The sequence below is a fragment of the Balaenoptera ricei genome, chromosome 16 (genome assembly GCF_028023285.1).
Source record: "Balaenoptera ricei isolate mBalRic1 chromosome 16, mBalRic1.hap2, whole genome shotgun sequence".
NCBI classification, from domain to species: Eukaryota; Metazoa; Chordata; class Mammalia; order Artiodactyla; family Balaenopteridae; genus Balaenoptera; species Balaenoptera ricei.
The window spans coordinates 93812575-93837574 of record NC_082654.1 but is presented as its reverse complement, the minus strand read 5'-3'; the positions used below and the strand labels follow the sequence as shown (position 1 = coordinate 93837574).

Below are 25000 nucleotides of genomic sequence, written 5' to 3'. Positions count from 1 at the left end.
CCCAGCCCCGGCGCAGCCACCTGTCTGCCGGTGTGTCTCTCCACAGCTCCCTCCGGAAAAAGCTCCCCCCCGCCCCCCGCCGCCGTTTCGCCACGGCCGGGGGGCGGGAGCGGGGGCGGGGGCCGGGGCCGGTTCTCCGGGCCGGCCGGCCGCAAGGCGCCGGGTCCTGTGCTCGGCGGGTGGCGTGGGGGCAAGGGTGGCCTTGCTGGGGCTAAGGGGCCGTGGTGACTCAATGGTGGCTCCCAGTGGGTTAAGGGCCGACTGCCGTCGGGCAGGAGGGCCGGCCCGGGCTGCGGCTGGGCTGCGCCTAGCGCCGCGTGGGCGGGCAGCGGGGAGGCCCAAGGGCCCGCGGGCCCCGGGCCCTGAAGCCTCCGGGGCCACGTCCCTGTGAGCGACGTGCGGGATCTGGGGCAGGGCGCCAAGCGCCGAACGGTTTGGTGGGTCCCGCCCGCCCTGGGCTGGGAGGTCGCCAACCCCTCCGCCACCCCCCCCCGCCCCGGTACCCGAGGTCGCCCTTCCCCTGCCTGGGCGGGCGGCGGGGCCCTGCCGGGGCGGGCTGGCCGCCGGCATGGCGGTAAGGCGCAAGCGCCAGCGAAGCTGGGCCTCAAGAGGCACTCCGCGGGCCCCTCTTGCGTCTATGGCCATACCACCCTGAACGCGCCCGATCTCGTCTGATCTCGGAAGCTAAGCAGGGTCGGGCCTGGTTAGTACTTGGATGGGAGACCGCCTGGGAATACCGGGTGCTGTAGGCTTTTTGCCTCCCGCTCCGCCCTCTCCTTTAGTCGCCCGCCGCCTCCGCCCTCGCCGCCAGGCACCGCTGCAGGCCCCACCTACCTCCGACCCCTCCCACCAGAGCGCGCCAGAGGGGGCGCTCTCCGCCTGCCTGGCCGGCCAGGCGGCCAGAAGGCGGCCCTGGAAGGCAGCCGCATCCCAGCCGCTCCCGGGGTGGCTGGCCTGGACCCAGACTCCGCCGCAGGCCGGGGTGCCGGCCGTGCGGCCCGCGAGGCCCTCGACCTGCACTTGGCCGCGCCCACCAGAGCCCAGCCGCGCCGCAGCCAGCTGTCTGCCCGTGTGTCTCTCCGCAGCTCCCTCCGGGAAAAGCCCCCCCCCCCGGCCGTTTCGCCTCGGCCGGGGGCGGGAGCGGGGGCGGGGGCCGTGGCCGCTTCCCCGGGCCTGCCAGCCACCAGGGGCGGGGTCCTGTGCTCGGCGGGCGGCGTGGGGGCAAGGGTGGCCTTGCTGGGGCTAAGGGGCCGTGCCCACTCAGTGGTGGCTCCCAGTGGCTTCGGGCCAGCTGCTGCCCGGCCGGGCTGCGCCTAACTCCGCGTGGGCGGGCAGGGGGGGCTGCCCAAGGGACCGCGGCCGCCGTGCCCTGAAGCCTCCGGGGCCACGTCCCTGTGAGCGTCGAGCGGGATCTGCGGCGGGGCGCCAAGCGCCGACGGGCCTGGAGCGTCCCGCCCGCCCTGGGCTGCGAGGTCGCCCACCACTCCGCCACCCCCGGGTCCCCGAGGCCTCCTGTCGCCTGCCTGGGCGGGCGGCAGGACCCTGCCGGAGAGGGCTGGCCGCCGGCATGGCGGTAAGGCGCAAGGGCCAGCGAAGCTGGGCCTCAAGAGGCACCCCGCGGGCCCCTCCTGCGTCTACGGCCATACCACCCTGAACGCGCCCGATCTCGTCTGACCTCGGAAGCTAAGCAGGGTCGGGCCTGGTTAGTACTTGGATGGGAGACCGCCTGGGAATACCGGGTGCTGTAGGCTTTTTGCCTCCCGCTCCGCCCTCTCCTTTAGTCGCCCGCCGCCTCCGCCCCCGCCGCCGGGCACCGCTGCAGGCCCCACCTACCTCCGACCCCTCCCACCACAGCGCGCCAGAGGGGGCGCTCCCCGCCTGCCTGGCCGGCCAGGAGGCCAGAAGGCGGCCCTGGAAGGCAGCCGCACCCCAGCCGCTCCCGTGGTGGCTGGCCCGGACCCAGACTCCGCCGCAGGCCGGGGTGCCGGCCGTGCGGCCCGCGAGGCCCTCGACCTGCACTTGGCCGCGCCCACCAGAGCCCAGCCGCGCCGCAGCCAGCTGTCTGCCCGTGTGTCTCTCCGCAGCTCCCTCCGGGAAAAGCCCCCCCCCCCCGGCCGTTTCGCCTCGGCCGGGGGCGGGAGCCGGGGCGGGGGCCGTGGCCGCTTCCCCGGGCCTGCCGGCCACCAGGGGCGGGGTCCTGTGCTCGGCGGGCGGCGTGGGGGCAAGGGTGGCCTTGCTGGGGCTAAGGGGCCGTGCCCACTCAGTGGTGGCTCCCAGTGGCTTCGGGCCAGCTGCTGCCCGGCCGGAGGGCCGGCCCGGCCGTGGCCGGGCTGCGCCTAACTCCGCGTGGGCGGGCAGGGGGGGATGCCCAAGGGACCGCGGCCGCCGTGCCCTGAAGCCTCCGGGGCCACGTCCCTGTGAGCGTCGAGCGGGATCTGCGGCGGGGCGCCAAGCGCCGACGGGCCTGGAGCGTCCCGCCCGCCCTGGGCTGCGAGGTCGCCCACCACTCCGCCACCCCCGGGTCCCCGAGGCCTCCTGTCGCCTGCCTGGGCGGGCGGCAGGGCCCTGCCGGAGAGGGCTGGCCGCCGGCATGGCGGTAAGGCGCAAGGGCCAGCGAAGCTGGGCCTCAAGAGGCACCCCGCGGGCCCCTCCTGCGTCTACGGCCATACCACCCTGAACGCGCCCGATCTCGTCTGATCTCGGAAGCTAAGCAGGGTCGGGCCTGGTTAGTACTTGGATGGGAGACCGCCTGGGAATACCGGGTGCTGTAGGCTTTTTGCCTCCCGCTCCGCCCTCTCCTTTAGTCGCCCGCCGCCTCCGCCCCCGCCGCCGGGCACCGCTGCAGGCCCCACCTACCTCCGACCCCTCCCACCACAGCGCGCCAGAGGGGGCGCTCTCCGCCTGCCTGGCCGGCCAGGCGGCCAGAAGGCGGCCCTGGAAGGCAGCCGCATCCCAGCCGCTCCCGGGGTGGCTGGCCCGGACCCAGACTCCGCCTCAGGCCCGGGTGCCGGCCGTCCGGCCCGCGAGCCCCTTGACCTGCACCTGGCCGCCCCCACTCGCGCCCAGCCCCGGCGCAGCCACCTGTCTGCCGGTGTGTCTCTCCACAGCTCCCTCCGGAAAAAGCTCCCCCCCGCCCCCCGCCGCCGTTTCGCCACGGCCGGGGGGCGGGAGCGGGGGCGGGGGCCGGGGCCGGTTCTCCGGGCCGGCCGGCCGCAAGGCGCCGGGTCCTGTGCTCGGCGGGTGGCGTGGGGGCAAGGGTGGCCTTGCTGGGGCTAAGGGGCCGTGGTGACTCAATGGTGGCTCCCAGTGGGTTAAGGGCCGACTGCCGTCGGGCAGGAGGGCCGGCCCGGGCTGCGGCTGGGCTGCGCCTAGCGCCGCGTGGGCGGGCAGCGGGGAGGCCCAAGGGCCCGCGGGCCCCGGGCCCTGAAGCCTCCGGGGCCACGTCCCTGTGAGCGACGTGCGGGATCTGGGGCAGGGCGCCAAGCGCCGAACGGTTTGGTGGGTCCCGCCCGCCCTGGGCTGGGAGGTCGCCAACCCCTCCGCCACCCCCCCCCGCCCCGGTACCCGAGGTCGCCCTTCCCCTGCCTGGGCGGGCGGCGGGGCCCTGCCGGGGCGGGCTGGCCGCCGGCATGGCGGTAAGGCGCAAGCGCCAGCGAAGCTGGGCCTCAAGAGGCACTCCGCGGGCCCCTCTTGCGTCTATGGCCATACCACCCTGAACGCGCCCGATCTCGTCTGATCTCGGAAGCTAAGCAGGGTCGGGCCTGGTTAGTACTTGGATGGGAGACCGCCTGGGAATACCGGGTGCTGTAGGCTTTTTGCCTCCCGCTCCGCCCTCTCCTTTAGTCGCCCGCCGCCTCCGCCCTCGCCGCCAGGCACCGCTGCAGGCCCCACCTACCTCCGACCCCTCCCACCAGAGCGCGCCAGAGGGGGCGCTCTCCGCCTGCCTGGCCGGCCAGGCGGCCAGAAGGCGGCCCTGGAAGGCAGCCGCATCCCAGCCGCTCCCGGGGTGGCTGGCCTGGACCCAGACTCCGCCGCAGGCCGGGGTGCCGGCCGTGCGGCCCGCGAGGCCCTCGACCTGCACTTGGCCGCGCCCACCAGAGCCCAGCCGCGCCGCAGCCAGCTGTCTGCCCGTGTGTCTCTCCGCAGCTCCCTCCGGGAAAAGCCCCCCCCCCCGGCCGTTTCGCCTCGGCCGGGGGCGGGAGCGGGGGCGGGGGCCGTGGCCGCTTCCCCGGGCCTGCCAGCCACCAGGGGCGGGGTCCTGTGCTCGGCGGGCGGCGTGGGGGCAAGGGTGGCCTTGCTGGGGCTAAGGGGCCGTGCCCACTCAGTGGTGGCTCCCAGTGGCTTCGGGCCAGCTGCTGCCCGGCCGGGCTGCGCCTAACTCCGCGTGGGCGGGCAGGGGGGGCTGCCCAAGGGACCGCGGCCGCCGTGCCCTGAAGCCTCCGGGGCCACGTCCCTGTGAGCGTCGAGCGGGATCTGCGGCGGGGCGCCAAGCGCCGACGGGCCTGGAGCGTCCCGCCCGCCCTGGGCTGCGAGGTCGCCCACCACTCCGCCACCCCCGGGTCCCCGAGGCCTCCTGTCGCCTGCCTGGGCGGGCGGCAGGACCCTGCCGGAGAGGGCTGGCCGCCGGCATGGCGGTAAGGCGCAAGGGCCAGCGAAGCTGGGCCTCAAGAGGCACCCCGCGGGCCCCTCCTGCGTCTACGGCCATACCACCCTGAACGCGCCCGATCTCGTCTGACCTCGGAAGCTAAGCAGGGTCGGGCCTGGTTAGTACTTGGATGGGAGACCGCCTGGGAATACCGGGTGCTGTAGGCTTTTTGCCTCCCGCTCCGCCCTCTCCTTTAGTCGCCCGCCGCCTCCGCCCCCGCCGCCGGGCACCGCTGCAGGCCCCACCTACCTCCGACCCCTCCCACCACAGCGCGCCAGAGGGGGCGCTCCCCGCCTGCCTGGCCGGCCAGGAGGCCAGAAGGCGGCCCTGGAAGGCAGCCGCACCCCAGCCGCTCCCGTGGTGGCTGGCCCGGACCCAGACTCCGCCGCAGGCCGGGGTGCCGGCCGTGCGGCCCGCGAGGCCCTCGACCTGCACTTGGCCGCGCCCACCAGAGCCCAGCCGCGCCGCAGCCAGCTGTCTGCCCGTGTGTCTCTCCGCAGCTCCCTCCGGGAAAAGCCCCCCCCCCCCGGCCGTTTCGCCTCGGCCGGGGGCGGGAGCCGGGGCGGGGGCCGTGGCCGCTTCCCCGGGCCTGCCGGCCACCAGGGGCGGGGTCCTGTGCTCGGCGGGCGGCGTGGGGGCAAGGGTGGCCTTGCTGGGGCTAAGGGGCCGTGCCCACTCAGTGGTGGCTCCCAGTGGCTTCGGGCCAGCTGCTGCCCGGCCGGAGGGCCGGCCCGGCCGTGGCCGGGCTGCGCCTAACTCCGCGTGGGCGGGCAGGGGGGGATGCCCAAGGGACCGCGGCCGCCGTGCCCTGAAGCCTCCGGGGCCACGTCCCTGTGAGCGTCGAGCGGGATCTGCGGCGGGGCGCCAAGCGCCGACGGGCCTGGAGCGTCCCGCCCGCCCTGGGCTGCGAGGTCGCCCACCACTCCGCCACCCCCGGGTCCCCGAGGCCTCCTGTCGCCTGCCTGGGCGGGCGGCAGGGCCCTGCCGGAGAGGGCTGGCCGCCGGCATGGCGGTAAGGCGCAAGGGCCAGCGAAGCTGGGCCTCAAGAGGCACCCCGCGGGCCCCTCCTGCGTCTACGGCCATACCACCCTGAACGCGCCCGATCTCGTCTGATCTCGGAAGCTAAGCAGGGTCGGGCCTGGTTAGTACTTGGATGGGAGACCGCCTGGGAATACCGGGTGCTGTAGGCTTTTTGCCTCCCGCTCCGCCCTCTCCTTTAGTCGCCCGCCGCCTCCGCCCCCGCCGCCGGGCACCGCTGCAGGCCCCACCTACCTCCGACCCCTCCCACCACAGCGCGCCAGAGGGGGCGCTCTCCGCCTGCCTGGCCGGCCAGGCGGCCAGAAGGCGGCCCTGGAAGGCAGCCGCATCCCAGCCGCTCCCGGGGTGGCTGGCCCGGACCCAGACTCCGCCTCAGGCCCGGGTGCCGGCCGTCCGGCCCGCGAGCCCCTTGACCTGCACCTGGCCGCCCCCACTCGCGCCCAGCCCCGGCGCAGCCACCTGTCTGCCGGTGTGTCTCTCCACAGCTCCCTCCGGAAAAAGCTCCCCCCCGCCCCCCGCCGCCGTTTCGCCACGGCCGGGGGGCGGGAGCGGGGGCGGGGGCCGGGGCCGGTTCTCCGGGCCGGCCGGCCGCAAGGCGCCGGGTCCTGTGCTCGGCGGGTGGCGTGGGGGCAAGGGTGGCCTTGCTGGGGCTAAGGGGCCGTGGTGACTCAATGGTGGCTCCCAGTGGGTTAAGGGCCGACTGCCGTCGGGCAGGAGGGCCGGCCCGGGCTGCGGCTGGGCTGCGCCTAGCGCCGCGTGGGCGGGCAGCGGGGAGGCCCAAGGGCCCGCGGGCCCCGGGCCCTGAAGCCTCCGGGGCCACGTCCCTGTGAGCGACGTGCGGGATCTGGGGCAGGGCGCCAAGCGCCGAACGGTTTGGTGGGTCCCGCCCGCCCTGGGCTGGGAGGTCGCCAACCCCTCCGCCACCCCCCCCCGCCCCGGTACCCGAGGTCGCCCTTCCCCTGCCTGGGCGGGCGGCGGGGCCCTGCCGGGGCGGGCTGGCCGCCGGCATGGCGGTAAGGCGCAAGCGCCAGCGAAGCTGGGCCTCAAGAGGCACTCCGCGGGCCCCTCTTGCGTCTATGGCCATACCACCCTGAACGCGCCCGATCTCGTCTGATCTCGGAAGCTAAGCAGGGTCGGGCCTGGTTAGTACTTGGATGGGCACCGCCTGGGAATACCGGGTGCTGTAGGCTTTTTGCCTCCCGCTCCGCCCTCTCCTTTAGTCGCCCGCCGCCTCCGCCCTCGCCGCCAGGCACCGCTGCAGGCCCCACCTACCTCCGACCCCTCCCACCACAGCGCACCAGAGGGGGCGCTCTCCGCCTGCCTGGCCGGCCAGGCGGCCAGAAGGCGGCCCTGGAAGGCAGCCGCATCCCAGCCGCTCCCGGGGTGGCTGGCCCGGACCCAGACTCCGCCGCAGGCCGGGGTGCCGGCCGTGCGGCCCGCGAGGCCCTCGACCTGCACTTGGCCGCGCCCACCAGAGCCCAGCCGCGCCGCAGCCAGCTGTCTGCCCGTGTGTCTCTCCACAGCTCCCTCCGGGAAAAGGCCCCCCCCCCGGCCGTTTCGCCTCGGCCGGGGGCGGGAGCGGGGGCGGGGGCCGTGGCCGCTTCCCCGGGCCTGCCAGCCACCAGGGGCGGGGTCCTGTGCTCGGCGGGCGGCGTGGGGGCAAGGGTGGCCTTGCTGGGGCTAAGGGGCCGTGCCCACTCAGTGGTGGCTCCCAGTGGCTTCGGGCCAGCTGCTGCCCGGCCGGGCTGCGCCTAACTCCGCGTGGGCGGGCAGGGGTGGATGCCCAAGGGACCGCGGCCGCCGTGCCCTGAAGCCTCCGGGGCCACGTCCCTGTGAGCGTCGAGCGGGATCTGCGGCGGGGCGCCAAGCGCCGACGGGCCTGGAGCGTCCCGCCCGCCCTGGGCTGCGAGGTCGCCCACCACTCCGCCACCCCCGGGTCCCCGAGGCCTCCTGTCGCCTGCCTGGGCGGGCGGCAGGACCCTGCCGGAGAGGGCTGGCCGCCGGCATGGCGGTAAGGCGCAAGGGCCAGCGAAGCTGGGCCTCAAGAGGCACCCCGCGGGCCCCTCCTGCGTCTACGGCCATACCACCCTGAACGCGCCCGATCTCGTCTGATCTCGGAAGCTAAGCAGGGTCGGGCCTGGTTAGTACTTGGATGGGAGACCGCCTGGGAATACCGGGTGCTGTAGGCTTTTTGCCTCCCGCTCCGCCCTCTCCTTTAGTCGCCCGCCGCCTCCGCCCCCGCCGCTGGGCACCGCTGCAGGCCCCACCTACCTCCGACCCCTCCCACCACAGCGCACCAGAGGGGGCGCTCTCCGCCTGCCTGGCCGGCCAGGCGGCCAGAAGGCGGCCCTGGAAGGCAGCCGCATCCCAGCCGCTCCCGGGGTGGCTGGCCCGGACCCAGACTCCGCCTCAGGCCCGGGTGCCGGCCGTCCGGCCCGCGAGCCCCTTGACCTGCACCTGGCCGCCCCCACTCGCGCCCAGCCCCGGCGCAGCCACCTGTCTGCCGGTGTGTCTCTCCACAGCTCCCTCCGGAAAAAGATCCCCCCCGCCCCCCGCCGCCGTTTCGCCACGGCCGGGGGGCGGGAGCGGGGGCGGGGGCCGGGGCCGGTTCTCCGGGCCGGCCGGCCGCAAGGCGCCGGGTCCTGTGCTCGGCGGGTGGCGTGGGGGCAAGGGTGGCCTTGCTGGGGCTAAGGGGCCGTGGTGACTCAATGGTGGCTCCCAGTGGGTTAAGGGCCGACTGCCGTCGGGCAGGAGGGCCGGCCCGGGCTGCGGCTGGGCTGCGCCTAGCGCCGCGTGGGCGGGCAGCGGGGAGGCCCAAGGGCCCGCGGGCCCCGGGCCCTGAAGCCTCCGGGGCCACGTCCCTGTGAGCGACGTGCGGGATCTGGGGCAGGGCGCCAAGCGCCGAACGGTTTGGTGGGTCCCGCCCGCCCTGGGCTGGGAGGTCGCCAACCCCTCCGCCACCCCCCCCCCCGCCCCGGTACCCGAGGTCGCCCTTCCCCTGCCTGGGCGGGCGGCGGGGCCCTGCCGGGGCGGGCTGGCCGCCGGCATGGCGGTAAGGCGCAAGCGCCAGCGAAGCTGGGCCTCAAGAGGCACTCCGCGGGCCCCTCTTGCGTCTATGGCCATACCACCCTGAACGCGCCCGATCTCGTCTGATCTCGGAAGCTAAGCAGGGTCGGGCCTGGTTAGTACTTGGACGGGAGACCGCCTGGGAATACCGGGTGCTGTAGGCTTTTTGCCTCCCGCTCCGCCCTCTCCTTTAGTCGCCCGCCGCCTCCGCCCCCGCCGCCGGGCACCGCTGCAGGCCCCACCTACCTCCGACCCCTCCCACCACAGCGCGCCAGAGGGGGCGCTCTCCGCCTGCCTGGCCGGCCAGGCGGCCAGAAGGCGGCCCTGGAAGGCAGCCGCATCCCAGCCGCTCCCGGGGTGGCTGGCCCGGACCCAGACTCCGCCGCAGGCCGGGGTGCCGGCCGTGCGGCCCGCGAGGCCCTCGACCTGCACTTGGCCGCGCCCACCAGAGCCCAGCCGCGCCGCAGCCAGCTGTCTGCCCGTGTGTCTCTCCGCAGCTCCCTCCGGGAAAAGCCCCCCCCCCCGGCCGTTTCGCCTCGGCCGGGGGCGGGAGCGGGGGCGGGGGCCGTGGCCGCTTCCCCGGGCCTGCCAGCCACCAGGGGCGGGGTCCTGTGCTCGGCGGGCGGCGTGGGGGCAAGGGTGGCCTTGCTGGGGCTAAGGGGCCGTGCCCACTCAGTGGTGGCTCCCAGTGGCTTCGGGCCAGCTGCTGCCCGGCCGGGCTGCGCCTAACTCCGCGTGGGCGGGCAGGGGGGGATGCCCAAGGGACCGCGGCCGCCGTGCCCTGAAGCCTCCGGGGCCACGTCCCTGTGAGCGTCGAGCGGGATCTGCGGCGGGGCGCCAAGCGCCGACGGGCCTGGAGCGTCCCGCCCGCCCTGGGCTGCGAGGTCGCCCACCACTCCGCCACCCCCGGGTCCCCGAGGCCTCCTGTCGCCTGCCTGGGCGGGCGGCAGGGCCCTGCCGGAGAGGGCTGGCCGCCGGCATGGCGGTAAGGCGCAAGGGCCAGCGAAGCTGGGCCTCAAGAGGCACCCCGCGGGCCCCTCCTGCGTCTACGGCCATACCACCCTGAACGCGCCCGATCTCGTCTGATCTCGGAAGCTAAGCAGGGTCGGGCCTGGTTAGTACTTGGATGGGAGACCGCCTGGGAATACCGGGTGCTGTAGGCTTTTTGCCTCCCGCTCCGCCCTCTCCTTTAGTCGCCCGCCGCCTCCGCCCCCGCCGCCGGGCACCGCTGCAGGCCCCACCTACCTCCGACCCCTCCCACCACAGCGCGCCAGAGGGGGCGCTCTCCGCCTGCCTGGCCGGCCAGGCGGCCAGAAGGCGGCCCTGGAAGGCAGCCGCATCCCAGCCGCTCCCGGGGTGGCTGGCCCGGACCCAGACTCCGCCTCAGGCCCGGGTGCCGGCCGTCCGGCCCGCGAGCCCCTTGACCTGCACCTGGCCGCCCCCACTCGCGCCCAGCCCCGGCGCAGCCACCTGTCTGCCGGTGTGTCTCTCCACAGCTCCCTCCGGAAAAAGCTCCCCCCCGCCCCCCGCCGCCGTTTCGCCACGGCCGGGGGGCGGGAGCGGGGGCGGGGGCCGGGGCCGGTTCTCCGGGCCGGCCGGCCGCAAGGCGCCGGGTCCTGTGCTCGGCGGGTGGCGTGGGGGCAAGGGTGGCCTTGCTGGGGCTAAGGGGCCGTGGTGACTCAATGGTGGCTCCCAGTGGGTTAAGGGCCGACTGCCGTCGGGCAGGAGGGCCGGCCCGGGCTGCGGCTGGGCTGCGCCTAGCGCCGCGTGGGCGGGCAGCGGGGAGGCCCAAGGGCCCGCGGGCCCCGGGCCCTGAAGCCTCCGGGGCCACGTCCCTGTGAGCGACGTGCGGGATCTGGGGCAGGGCGCCAAGCGCCGAACGGTTTGGTGGGTCCCGCCCGCCCTGGGCTGGGAGGTCGCCAACCCCTCCGCCACCCCCCCCCGCCCCGGTACCCGAGGTCGCCCTTCCCCTGCCTGGGCGGGCGGCGGGGCCCTGCCGGGGCGGGCTGGCCGCCGGCATGGCGGTAAGGCGCAAGCGCCAGCGAAGCTGGGCCTCAAGAGGCACTCCGCGGGCCCCTCTTGCGTCTATGGCCATACCACCCTGAACGCGCCCGATCTCGTCTGATCTCGGAAGCTAAGCAGGGTCGGGCCTGGTTAGTACTTGGATGGGAGACCGCCTGGGAATACCGGGTGCTGTAGGCTTTTTGCCTCCCGCTCCGCCCTCTCCTTTAGTCGCCCGCCGCCTCCGCCCTCGCCGCCAGGCACCGCTGCAGGCCCCACCTACCTCCGACCCCTCCCACCACAGCGCGCCAGAGGGGGCGCTCTCCGCCTGCCTGGCCGGCCAGGCGGCCAGAAGGCGGCCCTGGAAGGCAGCCGCATCCCAGCCGCTCCCGGGGTGGCTGGCCCGGACCCAGACTCCGCCGCAGGCCGGGGTGCCGGCCGTGCGGCCCGCGAGGCCCTCGACCTGCACTTGGCCGCGCCCACCAGAGCCCAGCCGCGCCGCAGCCAGCTGTCTGCCCGTGTGTCTCTCCGCAGCTCCCTCCGGGAAAAGGCCCCCCCCCCCGGCCGTTTCGCCTCGGCCGGGGGCGGGAGCGGGGGCGGGGGCCGTGGCCGCTTCCCCGGGCCTGCCAGCCACCAGGGGCGGGGTCCTGTGCTCGGCGGGCGGCGTGGGGGCAAGGGTGGCCTTGCTGGGGCTAAGGGGCCGTGCCCACTCAGTGGTGGCTCCCAGTGGCTTCGGGCCAGCTGCTGCCCGGCCGGGCTGCGCCTAACTCCGCGTGGGCGGGCAGGGGGGGCTGCCCAAGGGACCGCGGCCGCCGTGCCCTGAAGCCTCCGGGGCCACGTCCCTGTGAGCGTCGAGCGGGATCTGCGGCGGGGCGCCAAGCGCCGACGGGCCTGGAGCGTCCCGCCCGCCCTGGGCTGCGAGGTCGCCCACCACTCCGCCACCCCCGGGTCCCCGAGGCCTCCTGTCGCCTGCCTGGGCGGGCGGCAGGACCCTGCCGGAGAGGGCTGGCCGCCGGCATGGCGGTAAGGCGCAAGGGCCAGCGAAGCTGGGCCTCAAGAGGCACCCCGCGGGCCCCTCCTGCGTCTACGGCCATACCACCCTGAACGCGCCCGATCTCGTCTGATCTCGGAAGCTAAGCAGGGTCGGGCCTGGTTAGTACTTGGATGGGAGACCGCCTGGGAATACCGGGTGTTGTAGGCTTTTTGCCTCCCGCTCCGCCCTCTCCTTTAGTCGCCCGCCGCCTCCGCCCCCGCCGCCGGGCACCGCTGCAGGCCCCACCTACCTCCGACCCCTCCCACCACAGCGCGCCAGAGGGGGCGCTCCCCGCCTGCCTGGCCGGCCAGGAGGCCAGAAGGCGGCCCTGGAAGGCAGCCGCACCCCAGCCGCTCCCGTGGTGGCTGGCCCGGACCCAGACTCCGCCGCAGGCCGGGGTGCCGGCCGTGCGGCCCGCGAGGCCCTCGACCTGCACTTGGCCGCGCCCACCAGAGCCCAGCCGCGCCGCAGCCAGCTGTCTGCCCGTGTGTCTCTCCGCAGCTCCCTCCGGGAAAAGCCCCCCCCCCCCGGCCGTTTCGCCTCGGCCGGGGGCGGGAGCCGGGGCGGGGGCCGTGGCCGCTTCCCCGGGCCTGCCGGCCACCAGGGGCGGGGTCCTGTGCTCGGCGGGCGGCGTGGGGGCAAGGGTGGCCTTGCTGGGGCTAAGGGGCCGTGCCCACTCAGTGGTGGCTCCCAGTGGCTTCGGGCCAGCTGCTGCCCGGCCGGAGGGCCGGCCCGGCCGCGGCCGGGCTGCGCCTAACTCCGCGTGGGCGGGCAGGGGGGGATGCCCAAGGGACCGCGGCCGCCGTGCCCTGAAGCCTCCGGGGCCACGTCCCTGTGAGCGTCGAGCGGGATCTGCGGCGGGGCGCCAAGCGCCGACGGGCCTGGAGCGTCCCGCCCGCCCTGGGCTGCGAGGTCGCCCACCACTCCGCCACCCCCGGGTCCCCGAGGCCTCCTGTCGCCTGCCTGGGCGGGCGGCAGGGCCCTGCCGGAGAGGGCTGGCCGCCGGCATGGCGGTAAGGCGCAAGGGCCAGCGAAGCTGGGCCTCAAGAGGCACCCCGCGGGCCCCTCCTGCGTCTACGGCCATACCACCCTGAACGCGCCCGATCTCGTCTGATCTCGGAAGCTAAGCAGGGTCGGGCCTGGTTAGTACTTGGATGGGAGACCGCCTGGGAATACCGGGTGCTGTAGGCTTTTTGCCTCCCGCTCCGCCCTCTCCTTTAGTCGCCCGCCGCCTCCGCCCCCGCCGCCGGGCACCGCTGCAGGCCCCACCTACCTCCGACCCCTCCCACCACAGCGCGCCAGAGGGGGCGCTCTCCGCCTGCCTGGCCGGCCAGGCGGCCAGAAGGCGGCCCTGGAAGGCAGCCGCATCCCAGCCGCTCCCGGGGTGGCAGGCCCGGACCCAGACTCCGCCTCAGGCCCGGGTGCCGGCCGTCCGGCCCGCGAGCCCCTTGACCTGCACCTGGCCGCCCCCACTCGCGCCCAGCCCCGGCGCAGCCACCTGTCTGCCGGTGTGTCTCTCCACAGCTCCCTCCGGAAAAAGCTCCCCCCCGCCCCCCGCCGCCGTTTCGCCACGGCCGGGGGTCGGGAGCGGGGGCGGGGGCCGGGGCCGGTTCTCCGGGCCGGCCGGCCGCAAGGCGCCGGGTCCTGTGCTCGGCGGGTGGCGTGGGGGCAAGGGTGGCCTTGCTGGGGCTAAGGGGCCGTGGTGACTCAATGGTGGCTCCCAGTGGGTTAAGGGCCGACTGCCGTCGGGCAGGAGGGCCGGCCCGGGCTGCGGCTGGGCTGCGCCTAGCGCCGCGTGGGCGGGCAGCGGGGAGGCCCAAGGGCCCGCGGGCCCCGGGCCCTGAAGCCTCCGGGGCCACGTCCCTGTGAGCGACGTGCGGGATCTGGGGCGGGGCGCCAAGCGCCGAACGGTTTGGTGGGTCCCGCCCGCCCTGGGCTGGGAGGTCGCCAACCCCTCCGCCACCCCCCCCCCCGCCCCGGTACCCGAGGTAGCCCTTCCCCTGCCTGGGCGGGCGGCGGGGCCCTGCCGGGGCGGGCTGGCCGCCGGCATGGCGGTAAGGCGCAAGCGCCAGCGAAGCTGGGCCTCAAGAGGCACTCCGCGGGCCCCTCTTGCGTCTATGGCCATACCACCCTGAACGCGCCCGATCTCGTCTGATCTCGGAAGCTAAGCAGGGTCGGGCCTGGTTAGTACTTGGATGGGAGACCGCCTGGGAATACCGGGTGCTGTAGGCTTTTTGCCTCCCGCTCCGCCTTCTCCTTTAGTCGCCCGCGGCCGAGGCCGCCGCCTCCGCCCCCGCCGGGCACCGCCGCAGGCCCCACCTCCTCCGGCCCCTCCCACCACAGCGCGCCAGAGGGGGCGCTCCCCGCCGGCCTGGCCGGCCAGGAGGCCAGAAGGCGGCCCTGGAAGGCAGCCGCACCCCAGCCGCTCCCGTGGTGGCTGGCCCGGACCCAGACTCCGCCGCAGGCCGGGGTGCCGGCCGTGCGGCCCGCGAGGCCCTCGACCTGCACTTGGCCGCGCCCACCAGAGCCCAGCCGCGCCGCAGCCAGCTGTCTGCCCGTGTGTCTCTCCGCAGCTCCCTCCGGGAAAAGCCCCCCCCCCCGGCCGTTTCGCCTCGGCCGGGGGCGGGAGCGGGGGCGGGGGCCGTGGCCGCTTCCCCGGGCCTGCCGGCCACCAGGGGCGGGGTCCTGTGCTCGGCGGGCGGCGTGGGGGCAAGGGTGGCCTTGCTGGGGCTAAGGGGCCGTGCCCACTCAGTGGTGGCTCCCAGTGGCTTCGGGCCAGCTGCTGCCCGGCCGGAGGGCCGGCCCGGCCGCGGCCGGGCTGCGCCTAACTCCGCGTGGGCGGGCAGGGGGTGATGCCCAAGGGACCGCGGCCGCCGTGCCCTGAAGCCTCCGGGGCCACGTCCCTGTGAGCGTCGAGCGGGATCTGCGGCGGGGCGCCAAGCGCCGTCGGGCCTGGAGCATCCCGCCCGCCCTGGGCTGCGAGGTCGCCCACCACTCCGCCACCCCCGGGTCCCCGAGGCCTCCTGTCGCCTGCCTGGGCGGGCGGCAGGGCCCTGCCGGAGAGGGCTGGCCGCCGGCATGGCGGTAAGGCGCAAGCGCCAGCGAAGCTGGGCCTCAAGAGGCACTCCGCGGGCCCCTCTTGCGTCTACGGCCATACCACCCTGAACGCGCCCGATCTCGTCTGATCTCGGAAGCTAAGCAGGGTCGGGCCTGGTTAGTACTTGGATGGGAGACCGCCTGGGAATACCGGGTGCTGTAGGCTTTTTGCCTCCCGCTCCGCCCTCTCCTTTAGTCGCCCGCCGCCTCCGCCCCCGCCGCCGGGCACCGCTGCAGGCCCCACCTACCTCCGACCCCTCCCACCACAGCGCGCCAGAGGGGGCGCTCCCCGCCGGCCTGGCCGGCCAGGAGGCCAGAAGGCGGCCCTGGAAGGCAGCCGCACCCCAGCCGCTCCCGTGGTGGCTGGCCCGGACCCAGACTCCGCCGCAGGCCGGGGTGCCGGCCGTGCGGCCCGCGAGGCCCTCGACCTGCACTTGGCCGCGCCCACCAGAGCCCAGCCGCGCCGCAGCCAGCTGTCTGCCCGTGTGTCTCTCCGCAGCTCCCTCCGGGAAAAGCCCCCCCCCCCCGGCCGTTTCGCCTCGGCCGGGGGCGGGAGCGGGGGCGGGGGCCGTGGCCGCTTCCCCGGGCCTGCCGGCCACCAGGGGCGGGGTCCTGTGCTCGGCGGGCGGCGTGGGGGCAAGGGTGGCCTTGCTGGGGCTAAGGGGCCGTGCCCACTCAGTGGTGGCTCCCAGTGGCTTCGGGCCAGCTGCTGCCCGGCCGGAGGGCCGGCCCGGCCGCGGCCGGGCTGCGCCTAACTCCGCGTGGGCGGGCAGGGGGGGCTGCCCAAGGGACCGCGGCCGCCGTGCCCTGAAGCCTCCGGGGCCACGTCCCTGTGAGCGTCGAGCGGGATCTGCGGCGGGGCGCCAAGCGCCGACGGGCCTGGAGCGTCCCGCCCGCCCTGGGCTGCGAGGTCGCCCACCACTCCGCCACCCCCGGGTCCCCGAGGCCTCCTGTCGCCTGCCTGGGCGGGCGGCAGGGCCCTGCCGGAGAGGGCTGGCCGCCGGCATGGCGGTAAGGCGCAAGGGCCAGCGAAGCTGGGCCTCAAGAGGCACCCCGCGGGCCCCTCCTGCGTCTACGGCCATACCACCCTGAACGCGCCCGATCTCGTCTGATCTCGGAAGCTAAGCAGGGTCGGGCCTGGTTAGTACTTGGATGGGAGACCGCCTGGGAATACCGGGTGCTGTAGGCTTTTTGCCTCCCGCTCCGCCCTCTCCTTTAGTCGCCCGCCGCCTCCGCCCCCGCCGCCGGGCACCGCTGCAGGCCCCACCTACCTCCGACCCCTCCCACCACAGCGCGCCAGAGGGGGCGCTCTCCGCCTGCCTGGCCGGCCAGGCGGCCAGAAGGCGGCCCTGGAAGGCAGCCGCATCCCAGCCGCTCCCGGGGTGGCTGGCCCGGACCCAGACTCCGCCTCAGGCCCGGGTGCCGGCCGTCCGGCCCGCGAGCCCCTTGACCTGCACCTGGCCGCCCCCACTCGCGCCCAGCCCCGGCGCAGCCACCTGTCTGCCGGTGTGTCTCTCCACAGCTCCCTCCGGAAAAAGCTCCCCCCCGCCCCCCGCCGCCGTTTCGCCACGGCCGGGGGGCGGGAGCGGGGGCGGGGGCCGGGGCCGGTTCTCCGGGCCGGCCGGCCGCAAGGCGCCGGGTCCTGTGCTCGGCGGGTGGCGTGGGGGCAAGGGTGGCCTTGCTGGGGCTAAGGGGCCGTGGTGACTCAATGGTGGCTCCCAGTGGGTTAAGGGCCGACTGCCGTCGGGCAGGAGGGCCGGCCCGGGCTGCGGCTGGGCTGCGCCTAGCGCCGCGTGGGCGGGCAGCGGGGAGGCCCAAGGGCCCGCGGGCCCCGGGCCCTGAAGCCTCCGGGGCCACGTCCCTGTGAGCGACGTGCGGGATCTGGGGCAGGGCGCCAAGCGCCGAACGGTTTGGTGGGTCCCGCCCGCCCTGGGCTGGGAGGTCGCCAACCCCTCCGCCACCCCCCCCCGCCCCGGTACCCGAGGTCGCCCTTCCCCTGCCTGGGCGGGCGGCGGGGCCCTGCCGGGGCGGGCTGGCCGCCGGCATGGCGGTAAGGCGCAAGCGCCAGCGAAGCTGGGCCTCAAGAGGCACTCCGCGGGCCCCTCTTGCGTCTATGGCCATACCACCCTGAACGCGCCCGATCTCGTCTGATCTCGGAAGCTAAGCAGGGTCGGGCCTGGTTAGTACTTGGATGGGAGACCGCCTGGGAATACCGGGTGCTGTAGGCTTTTTGCCTCCCGCTCCGCCCTCTCCTTTAGTCGCCCGCCGCCTCCGCCCTCGCCGCCAGGCACCGCTGCAGGCCCCACCTACCTCCGACCCCTCCCACCACAGCGCGCCAGAGGGGGCGCTCTCCGCCTGCCTGGCCGGCCAGGCGGCCAGAAGGCGGCCCTGGAAGGCAGCCGCATCCCAGCCGCTCCCGGGGTGGCTGGCCCGGACCCAGACTCCGCCGCAGGCCGGGGTGCCGGCCGTGCGGCCCGCGAGGCCCTCGACCTGCACTTGGCCGCGCCCACCAGAGCCCAGCCGCGCCGCAGCCAGCTGTCTGCCCGTGTGTCTCTCCGCAGCTCCCTCCGGGAAAAGGCCCCCCCCCCCGGCCGTTTCGCCTCGGCCGGGGGCGGGAGCGGGGGCGGGGGCCGTGGCCGCTTCCCCGGGCCTGCCAGCCACCAGGGGCGGGGTCCTGTGCTCGGCGGGCGGCGTGGGGGCAAGGGTGGCCTTGCTGGGGCTAAGGGGCCGTGCCCACTCAGTGGTGGCTCCCAGTGGCTTCGGGCCAGCTGCTGCCCGGCCGGGCTGCGCCTAACTCCGCGTGGGCGGGCAGGGGGGGCTGCCCAAGGGACCGCGGCCGCCGTGCCCTGAAGCCTCCGGGGCCACGTCCCTGTGAGCGTCGAGCGGGATCTGCGGCGGGGCGCCAAGCGCCGACGGGCCTGGAGCGTCCCGCCCGCCCTGGGCTGCGAGGTCGCCCACCACTCCGCCACCCCCGGGTCCCCGAGGCCTCCTGTCGCCTGCCTGGGCGGGCGGCAGGACCCTGCCGGAGAGGGCTGGCCGCCGGCATGGCGGTAAGGCGCAAGGGCCAGCGAAGCTGGGCCTCAAGAGGCACCCCGCGGGCCCCTCCTGCGTCTACGGCCATACCACCCTGAACGCGCCCGATCTCGTCTGATCTCGGAAGCTAAGCAGGGTCGGGCCTGGTTAGTACTTGGATGGGAGACCGCCTGGGAATACCGGGTGCTGTAGGCTTTTTGCCTCCCGCTCCGCCCTCTCCTTTAGTCGCCCGCCGCCTCCGCCCCCGCCGCCGGGCACCGCTGCAGGCCCCACCTACCTCCGACCCCTCCCACCACAGCGCGCCAGAGGGGGCGCTCCCCGCCTGCCTGGCCGGCCAGGAGGCCAGAAGGCGGCCCTGGAAGGCAGCCGCACCCCAGCCGCTCCCGTGGTGGCTGGCCCGGACCCAGACTCCGCCGCAGGCCGGGGTGCCGGCCGTGCGGCCCGCGAGGCCCTCGACCTGCACTTGGCCGCGCCCACCAGAGCCCAGCCGCGCCGCAGCCAGCTGTCTGCCCGTGTGTCTCTCCGCAGCTCCCTCCGGGAAAAGCCCCCCCCCCCCGGCCGTTTCGCCTCGGCCGGGGGCGGGAGCCGGGGCGGGGGCCGTGGCCGCTTCCCCGGGCCTGCCGGCCACCAGGGGCGGGGTCCTGTGCTCGGCGGGCGGCGTGGGGGCAAGGGTGGCCTTGCTGGGGCTAAGGGGCCGTGCCCACTCAGTGGTGGCTCCCAGTGGCTTCGGGCCAGCTGCTGCCCGGCCGGAGGGCCGGCCCGGCCGTGGCCGGGCTGCGCCTAACTCCGCGTGGGCGGGCAGGGGGGGATGCCCAAGGGACCGCGGCCGCCGTGCCCTGAAGCCTCCGGGGCCACGTCCCTGTGAGCGTCGAGCGGGATCTGCGGCGGGGCGCCAAGCGCCGACGGGCCTGGAGCGTCCCGCCCGCCCTGGGCTGCGAGGTCGCCCACCACTCCGCCACCCCCGGGTCCCCGAGGCCTCCTGTCGCCTGCCTGGGCGGGCGGCAGGGCCCTGCCGGAGAGGGCTGGCCGCCGGCATGGCGGTAAGGCGCAAGGGCCAGCGAAGCTGGGCCTCAAGAGGCACCCCGCGGGCCCCTCCTGCGTCTACGGCCATACCACCCTGAACGCGCCCGATCTCGTCTGATCTCGGAAGCTAAGCAGGGTCGGGCCTGGTTAGTACTTGGATGGGAGACCGCCTGGGAATACCGGGTGCTGTAGGCTTTTTGCCTCCCGCTCCGCCCTCTCCTTTAGTCGCCCGCCGCCTCCGCCCCCGCCGCCGGGCACCGCTGCAGGCCCCACCTACCTCCGACCCCTCCCACCACAGCGCGCCAGAGGGGGCGCTCTCCGCCTGCCTGGCCGGCCAGGCGGCCAGAAGGCGGCCCTGGAAGGCAGCCGCATCCCAGCCGCTCCCGGGGTGGCTGGCCCGGACCCAGACTCCGCCTCAGGCCCGGGTGCCGGCCGTCCGGCCCGCGAGCCCCTTGACCTGCACCTGGCCGCCCCCACTCGCGCCCAGCCCCGGCGCAGCCACCTGTCTGCCGGTGTGTCTCTCCACAGCTCCCTCCGGAAAAAGCTCCCCCCCTCCCCCCGCCGCCGTTTCGCCACGGCCGGGGGGCGGGAGCGGGGGCGGGGGCCGGGGCCGGTTCTCCGGGCCGGCCGGCCGCAAGGCGCCGGGTCCTGTGCTCGGCGGGTGGCGTGGGGGCAAGGGTGGCCTTGCTGGGGCTAAGGGGCCGTGGTGACTCAATGGTGGCTCCCAGTGGGTTAAGGGCCGACTGCCGTCGGGCAGGAGGGCCGGCCCGGGCTGCGGCTGGGCTGCGCCTAGCGCCGCGTGGGCGGGCAGCGGGGAGGCCCAAGGGCCCGCGGGCCCCGGGCCCTGAAGCCTCCGGGGCCACGTCCCTGTGAGCGACGTGCGGGATCTGGGGCAGGGCGCCAAGCGCCGAACGGTTTGGTGGGTCCCGCCCGCCCTGGGCTGGGAGGTCGCCAACCCCTCCGCCACCCCCACCCCCGCCCCGGTACCCGAGGTCGCCCTTCCCCTGCCTGGGCGGGCGGCGGGGCCCTGCCGGGGCGGGCTGGCCGCCGGCATGGCGGTAAGGCGCAAGCGCCAGCGAAGCTGGGCCTCAAGAGGCACTCCGCGGGCCTCTCTTGCGTCTATGGCCATACCACCCTAAACGCGCCCGATCTCGTCTGATCTCGGAAGCTAAGCAGGGTCGGGCCTGGTTAGTACTTGGATGGGAGACCGCCTGGGAATACCGGGTGCTGTAGGCTTTTTGCCTCCCGCTCCGCCCTCTCCTTTAGTCGCCCGCCGCCTCCGCCCCCGCCGCCGGGCACCGCTGCAGGCCCCACCTACCTCCGACCCCTCCCACCACAGCGCGCCAGAGGGGGCGCTCTCCGCCTGCCTGGCCGGCCAGGCGGCCAGAAGGCGGCCCTGGAAGGCAGCCGCATCCCAGCCGCTCCCGGGGTGGCTGGCCCGGACCCAGACTCCGCCGCAGGCCGGGGTGCCGGCCGTGCGGCCCGCGAGGCCCTCGACCTGCACTTGGCCGCGCCCACCAGAGCCCAGCCGCGCCGCAGCCAGCTGTCTGCCCGTGTGTCTCTCCGCAGCTCCCTCCGGGAAAAGCCCCCCCCCCCGGCCGTTTCGCCTCGGCCGGGGGCGGGAGCGGGGGCGGGGGCCGTGGCCGCTTCCCCGGGCCTGCCAGCCACCAGGGGCGGGGTCCTGTGCTCGGCGGGCGGCGTGGGGGCAAGGGTGGCCTTGCTGGGGCTAAGGGGCCGTGCCCACTCAGTGGTGGCTCCCAGTGGCTTCGGGCCAGCTGCTGCCCGGCCGGGCTGCGCCTAACTCCGCGTGGGCGGGCAGGGGGGGATGCCCAAGGGACCGCGGCCGCCGTGCCCTGAAGCCTCCGGGGCCACGTCCCTGTGAGCGTCGAGCGGGATCTGCGGCGGGGCGCCAAGCGCCGACGGGCCTGGAGCGTCCCGCCCGCCCTGGGCTGCGAGGTCGCCCACCACTCCGCCACCCCCGGGTCCCCGAGGCCTCCTGTCGCCTGCCTGGGCGGGCGGCAGGGCCCTGCCGGAGAGGGCTGGCCGCCGGCATGGCGGTAAGGCGCAAGGGCCAGCGAAGCTGGGCCTCAAGAGGCACCCCGCGGGCCCCTCCTGCGTCTACGGCCATACCACCCTGAACGCGCCCGATCTCGTCTGATCTCGGAAGCTAAGCAGGGTCGGGCCTGGTTAGTACTTGGATGGGAGACCGCCTGGGAATACCGGGTGCTGTAGGCTTTTTGCCTCCCGCTCCGCCCTCTCCTTTAGTCGCCCGCCGCCTCCGCCCCCGCCGCCGAGCACCGCTGCAGGCCCCACCTACCTCCGACCCCTCCCACCACAGCGCGCCAGAGGGGGCGCTCCCCGCCTGCCTGGCCGGCCAGGAGGCCAGAAGGCGGCCCTGGAAGGCAGCCGCACCCCAGCCGCTCCCGTGGTGGCTGGCCCGGACCCAGACTCCGCCGCAGGCCGGGGTGCCGGCCGTGCGGCCCGCGAGGCCCTCGACCTGCACTTGGCCGCGCCCACCAGAGCCCAGCCGCGCCGCAGCCAGCTGTCTGCCCGTGTGTCTCTCCGCAGCTCCCTCCGGGAAAAGCCCCCCCCCCCCCGACCGTTTCGCCTCGGCCGGGGGCGGGAGCCGGGGCGGGGGCCGTGGCCGCTTCCCCGGGCCTGCCGGCCACCAGGGGCGGGGTCCTGTGCTCGGCGGGCGGCGTGGGGGCAAGGGTGGCCTTGCTGGGGCTAAGGGGCCGTGCCCACTCAGTGGTGGCTCCCAGTGGCTTCGGGCCAGCTGCTGCCCGGCCGGGCTGCGCCTAACTCCGCGTGGGCGGGCAGGGGGGGATGCCCAAGGGACCGCGGCCGCCGTGCCCTGAAGCCTCCGGGGCCACGTCCCTGTGAGCGTCGAGCGGGATCTGCGGCGGGGCGCCAAGCGCCGACGGGCCTGGAGCGTCCCGCCCGCCCTGGGCTGCGAGGTCGCCCACCACTCCGCCACCCCCGGGTCCCCGAGGCCTCCTGTCGCCTGCCTGGGCGGGCGGCAGGGCCCTGCCGGAGAGGGCTGGCCGCCGGCATGGCGGTAAGGCGCAAGGGCCAGCGAAGCTGGGCCTCAAGAGGCACCCCGCGGGCCCCTCCTGCGTCTACGGCCATACCACCCTGAACGCGCCCGATCTCGTCTGATCTCGGAAGCTAAGCAGGGTCGGGCCTGGTTAGTACTTGGATGGGAGACCGCCTGGGAATACCGGGTGCTGTAGGCTTTTTGCCTCCCGCTCCGCCCTCTCCTTTAGTCGCCCGCCGCCTCCGCCCCCGCCGCCGGGCACCGCTGCAGGCCCCACCTACCTCCGACCCCTCCCACCACAGCGCGCCAGAGGGGGCGCTCTCCGCCTGCCTGGCCGGCCAGGCGGCCAGAAGGCGGCCCTGGAAGGCAGCCGCATCCCAGCCGCTCCCGGGGTGGCTGGCCCGGACCCAGACTCCGCCTCAGGCCCGGGTGCCGGCCGTCCGGCCCGCGAGCCCCTTGACCTGCACCTGGCCGCCCCCACTCGCGCCCAGCCCCGGCGCAGCCACCTGTCTGCCGGTGTGTCTCTCCACAGCTCCCTCCGGAAAAAGCTCCCCCCCTCCCCCCGCCGCCGTTTCGCCACGGCCGGGGGGCGGGAGCGGGGGCGGGGGCCGGGGCCGGTTCTCCGGGCCGGCCGGCCGCAAGGCGCCGGGTCCTGTGCTCGGCGGGTGGCGTGGGGGCAAGGGTGGCCTTGCTGGGGCTAAGGGGCCGTGGTGACTCAATGGTGGCTCCCAGTGGGTTAAGGGCCGACTGCCGTCGGGCAGGAGGGCCGGCCCGGGCTGCGGCTGGGCTGCGCCTAGCGCCGCGTGGGCGGGCAGCGGGGAGGCCCAAGGGCCCGCGGGCCCCGGGCCCTGAAGCCTCCGGGGCCACGTCCCTGTGAGCGACGTGCGGGATCTGGGGCAGGGCGCCAAGCGCCGAACGGTTTGGTGGGTCCCGCCCGCCCTGGGCTGGGAGGTCGCCAACCCCTCCGCCACCCCCACCCCCGCCCCGGTACCCGAGGTCGCCCTTCCCCTGCCTGGGCGGGCGGCGGGGCCCTGCCGGGGCGGGCTGGCCGCCGGCATGGCGGTAAGGCGCAAGCGCCAGCGAAGCTGGGCCTCAAGAGGCACTCCGCGGGCCTCTCTTGCGTCTATGGCCATACCACCCTGAACGCGCCCGATCTCGTCTGATCTCGGAAGCTAAGCAGGGTCGGGCCTGGTTAGTACTTGGATGGGAGACCGCCTGGGAATACCGGGTGCTGTAGGCTTTTTGCCTCCCGCTCCGCCCTCTCCTTTAGTCGCCCGCCGCCTCCGCCCCCGCCGCTGGGCACCGCTGCAGGCCCCACCTACCTCCGACCCCTCCCACCACAGCGCGCCAGAGGGGGCGCTCTCCGCCTGCCTGGCCGGCCAGGCGGCCAGAAGGCGGCCCTGGAAGGCAGCCGCATCCCAGCCGCTCCCGGGGTGGCTGGCCCGGACCCAGACTCCGCCTCAGGCCCGGGTGCCGGCCGTCCGGCCCGCGAGCCCCTTGACCTGCACCTGGCCGCCCCCACTCGCGCCCAGCCCCGGCGCAGCCACCTGTCTGCCGGTGTGTCTCTCCACAGCTCCCTCCGGAAAAAGCTCCCCCCCGCCCCCCGCCGCCGTTTCGCCACGGCCGGGGGGCGGGAGCGGGGGCGGGGGCCGGGGCCGGTTCTCCAGGCCGGCCGGCCGCAAGGCGCCGGGTCCTGTGCTCGGCGGGTGGCGTGGGGGCAAGGGTGGCCTTGCTGGGGCTAAGGGGCCGTGGTGACTCAATGGTGGCTCCCAGTGGGTTAAGGGCCGACTGCCGTCGGGCAGGAGGGCCGGCCCGGGCTGCGGCAGGGCTGCGCCTAGCGCCGCGTGGGCGGGCAGCGGGGAGGCCCAAGGGCCCGCGGGCCCCGGGCCCTGAAGCCTCCGGGGCCACGTCCCTGTGAGCGACGTGCGGGATCTGGGGCAGGGCGCCAAGCGCCGAACGGTTTGGTGGGTCCCGCCCGCCCTGGGCTGGGAGGTCGCCAACCCCTCCGCCACCCCCCCCCCCCGCCCCGGTACCCGAGGTCGCCCTTCCCCTGCCTGGGCGGGCGGCGGGGCCCTGCCGGGGCGGGCTGGCCGCCGGCATGGCGGTAAGGCGCAAGCGCCAGCGAAGCTGGGCCTCAAGAGGCACTCCGCGGGCCCCTCTTGCGTCTATGGCCATACCACCCTGAACGCGCCCGATCTCGTCTGATCTCGGAAGCTAAGCAGGGTCGGGCCTGGTTAGTACTTGGACGGGAGACCGCCTGGGAATACCGGGTGCTGTAGGCTTTTTGCCTCCCGCTCCGCCCTCTCCTTTAGTCGCCCGCCGCCTCCGCCCCCGCCGCCGGGCACCGCTGCAGGCCCCACCTACCTCCGACCCCTCCCACCACAGCGCGCCAGAGGGGGCGCTCTCCGCCTGCCTGGCCGGCCAGGCGGCCAGAAGGCGGCCCTGGAAGGCAGCCGCATCCCAGCCGCTCCCGGGGTGGCTGGCCCGGACCCAGACTCCGCCGCAGGCCGGGGTGCCGGCCGTGCGGCCCGCGAGGCCCTCGACCTGCACTTGGCCGCGCCCACCAGAGCCCAGCCGCGCCGCAGCCAGCTGTCTGCCCGTGTGTCTCTCCGCAGCTCCCTCCGGGAAAAGCCCCCCCCCCCGGCCGTTTCGCCTCGGCCGGGGGCGGGAGCGGGGGCGGGGGCCGTGGCCGCTTCCCCGGGCCTGCCAGCCACCAGGGGCGGGGTCCTGTGCTCGGCGGGCGGCGTGGGGGCAAGGGTGGCCTTGCTGGGGCTAAGGGGCCGTGCCCACTCAGTGGTGGCTCCCAGTGGCTTCGGGCCAGCTGCTGCCCGGCCGGGCTGCGCCTAACTCCGCGTGGGCGGGCAGGGGGGGATGCCCAAGGGACCGCGGCCGCCGTGCCCTGAAGCCTCCGGGGCCACGTCCCTGTGAGCGTCGAGCGGGATCTGCGGCGGGGCGCCAAGCGCCGACGGGCCTGGAGCGTCCCGCCCGCCCTGGGCTGCGAGGTCGCCCACCACTCCGCCACCCCCGG

At 76.1% G+C, this 25000-nt stretch overlaps 24 non-coding genes across 24 annotated transcripts; all 24 read left to right on the top strand.

Annotated features, from left to right (window-relative positions):
- The first annotated feature begins 633 nt into the window (after nt 1-633).
- On the top strand, nt 634-752 carry LOC132351261 (5S ribosomal RNA). Its single transcript, XR_009498203.1, has one exon. It is a non-coding gene; the product is annotated as a 5S ribosomal RNA (ribosomal RNA).
- Nucleotides 753-1632: 880 nt separating this feature from the next.
- On the top strand, nt 1633-1751 carry LOC132351239 (5S ribosomal RNA). The gene has a single exon (XR_009498182.1). It is a non-coding gene; the product is annotated as a 5S ribosomal RNA (ribosomal RNA).
- Nucleotides 1752-2655: 904 nt separating this feature from the next.
- Nucleotides 2656-2774, top strand: LOC132351405 (5S ribosomal RNA). The gene has a single exon (XR_009498339.1). It is a non-coding gene; the product is annotated as a 5S ribosomal RNA (ribosomal RNA).
- Nucleotides 2775-3694: 920 nt separating this feature from the next.
- On the top strand, nt 3695-3813 carry LOC132351260 (5S ribosomal RNA). The gene has a single exon (XR_009498202.1). It is a non-coding gene; the product is annotated as a 5S ribosomal RNA (ribosomal RNA).
- An 880-nt stretch (nt 3814-4693) lies between these two features.
- On the top strand, nt 4694-4812 carry LOC132351238 (5S ribosomal RNA). The gene has a single exon (XR_009498181.1). It is a non-coding gene; the product is annotated as a 5S ribosomal RNA (ribosomal RNA).
- A 904-nt stretch (nt 4813-5716) lies between these two features.
- On the top strand, nt 5717-5835 carry LOC132351404 (5S ribosomal RNA). Its single transcript, XR_009498338.1, has one exon. It is a non-coding gene; the product is annotated as a 5S ribosomal RNA (ribosomal RNA).
- Nucleotides 5836-6755: 920 nt separating this feature from the next.
- Nucleotides 6756-6873, top strand: LOC132351324 (5S ribosomal RNA). The gene has a single exon (XR_009498267.1). It is a non-coding gene; the product is annotated as a 5S ribosomal RNA (ribosomal RNA).
- An 880-nt stretch (nt 6874-7753) lies between these two features.
- Nucleotides 7754-7872, top strand: LOC132351403 (5S ribosomal RNA). The gene has a single exon (XR_009498337.1). It is a non-coding gene; the product is annotated as a 5S ribosomal RNA (ribosomal RNA).
- A 922-nt stretch (nt 7873-8794) lies between these two features.
- Nucleotides 8795-8913, top strand: LOC132351309 (5S ribosomal RNA). The gene has a single exon (XR_009498253.1). It is a non-coding gene; the product is annotated as a 5S ribosomal RNA (ribosomal RNA).
- Nucleotides 8914-9793: 880 nt separating this feature from the next.
- LOC132351402 (5S ribosomal RNA) lies at nt 9794-9912 on the top strand. The gene has a single exon (XR_009498336.1). It is a non-coding gene; the product is annotated as a 5S ribosomal RNA (ribosomal RNA).
- A 920-nt stretch (nt 9913-10832) lies between these two features.
- Nucleotides 10833-10951, top strand: LOC132351259 (5S ribosomal RNA). The gene has a single exon (XR_009498201.1). It is a non-coding gene; the product is annotated as a 5S ribosomal RNA (ribosomal RNA).
- An 881-nt stretch (nt 10952-11832) lies between these two features.
- LOC132351298 (5S ribosomal RNA) lies at nt 11833-11951 on the top strand. Its single transcript, XR_009498240.1, has one exon. It is a non-coding gene; the product is annotated as a 5S ribosomal RNA (ribosomal RNA).
- Nucleotides 11952-12855: 904 nt separating this feature from the next.
- LOC132351401 (5S ribosomal RNA) lies at nt 12856-12974 on the top strand. Its single transcript, XR_009498335.1, has one exon. It is a non-coding gene; the product is annotated as a 5S ribosomal RNA (ribosomal RNA).
- Nucleotides 12975-13896: 922 nt separating this feature from the next.
- On the top strand, nt 13897-14015 carry LOC132351258 (5S ribosomal RNA). Its single transcript, XR_009498200.1, has one exon. It is a non-coding gene; the product is annotated as a 5S ribosomal RNA (ribosomal RNA).
- A 911-nt stretch (nt 14016-14926) lies between these two features.
- On the top strand, nt 14927-15045 carry LOC132351400 (5S ribosomal RNA). The gene has a single exon (XR_009498334.1). It is a non-coding gene; the product is annotated as a 5S ribosomal RNA (ribosomal RNA).
- Nucleotides 15046-15949: 904 nt separating this feature from the next.
- On the top strand, nt 15950-16068 carry LOC132351399 (5S ribosomal RNA). The gene has a single exon (XR_009498333.1). It is a non-coding gene; the product is annotated as a 5S ribosomal RNA (ribosomal RNA).
- A 920-nt stretch (nt 16069-16988) lies between these two features.
- On the top strand, nt 16989-17107 carry LOC132351257 (5S ribosomal RNA). Its single transcript, XR_009498199.1, has one exon. It is a non-coding gene; the product is annotated as a 5S ribosomal RNA (ribosomal RNA).
- An 881-nt stretch (nt 17108-17988) lies between these two features.
- Nucleotides 17989-18107, top strand: LOC132351398 (5S ribosomal RNA). Its single transcript, XR_009498332.1, has one exon. It is a non-coding gene; the product is annotated as a 5S ribosomal RNA (ribosomal RNA).
- Nucleotides 18108-19011: 904 nt separating this feature from the next.
- On the top strand, nt 19012-19130 carry LOC132351397 (5S ribosomal RNA). Its single transcript, XR_009498331.1, has one exon. It is a non-coding gene; the product is annotated as a 5S ribosomal RNA (ribosomal RNA).
- A 922-nt stretch (nt 19131-20052) lies between these two features.
- LOC132351319 (5S ribosomal RNA) lies at nt 20053-20171 on the top strand. The gene has a single exon (XR_009498262.1). It is a non-coding gene; the product is annotated as a 5S ribosomal RNA (ribosomal RNA).
- Nucleotides 20172-21051: 880 nt separating this feature from the next.
- Nucleotides 21052-21170, top strand: LOC132351396 (5S ribosomal RNA). The gene has a single exon (XR_009498330.1). It is a non-coding gene; the product is annotated as a 5S ribosomal RNA (ribosomal RNA).
- Nucleotides 21171-22052: 882 nt separating this feature from the next.
- Nucleotides 22053-22171, top strand: LOC132351394 (5S ribosomal RNA). The gene has a single exon (XR_009498328.1). It is a non-coding gene; the product is annotated as a 5S ribosomal RNA (ribosomal RNA).
- Nucleotides 22172-23093: 922 nt separating this feature from the next.
- On the top strand, nt 23094-23212 carry LOC132351254 (5S ribosomal RNA). The gene has a single exon (XR_009498197.1). It is a non-coding gene; the product is annotated as a 5S ribosomal RNA (ribosomal RNA).
- A 923-nt stretch (nt 23213-24135) lies between these two features.
- LOC132351308 (5S ribosomal RNA) lies at nt 24136-24254 on the top strand. Its single transcript, XR_009498252.1, has one exon. It is a non-coding gene; the product is annotated as a 5S ribosomal RNA (ribosomal RNA).
- The last annotated feature ends 746 nt before the right edge of the window (nt 24255-25000 follow it).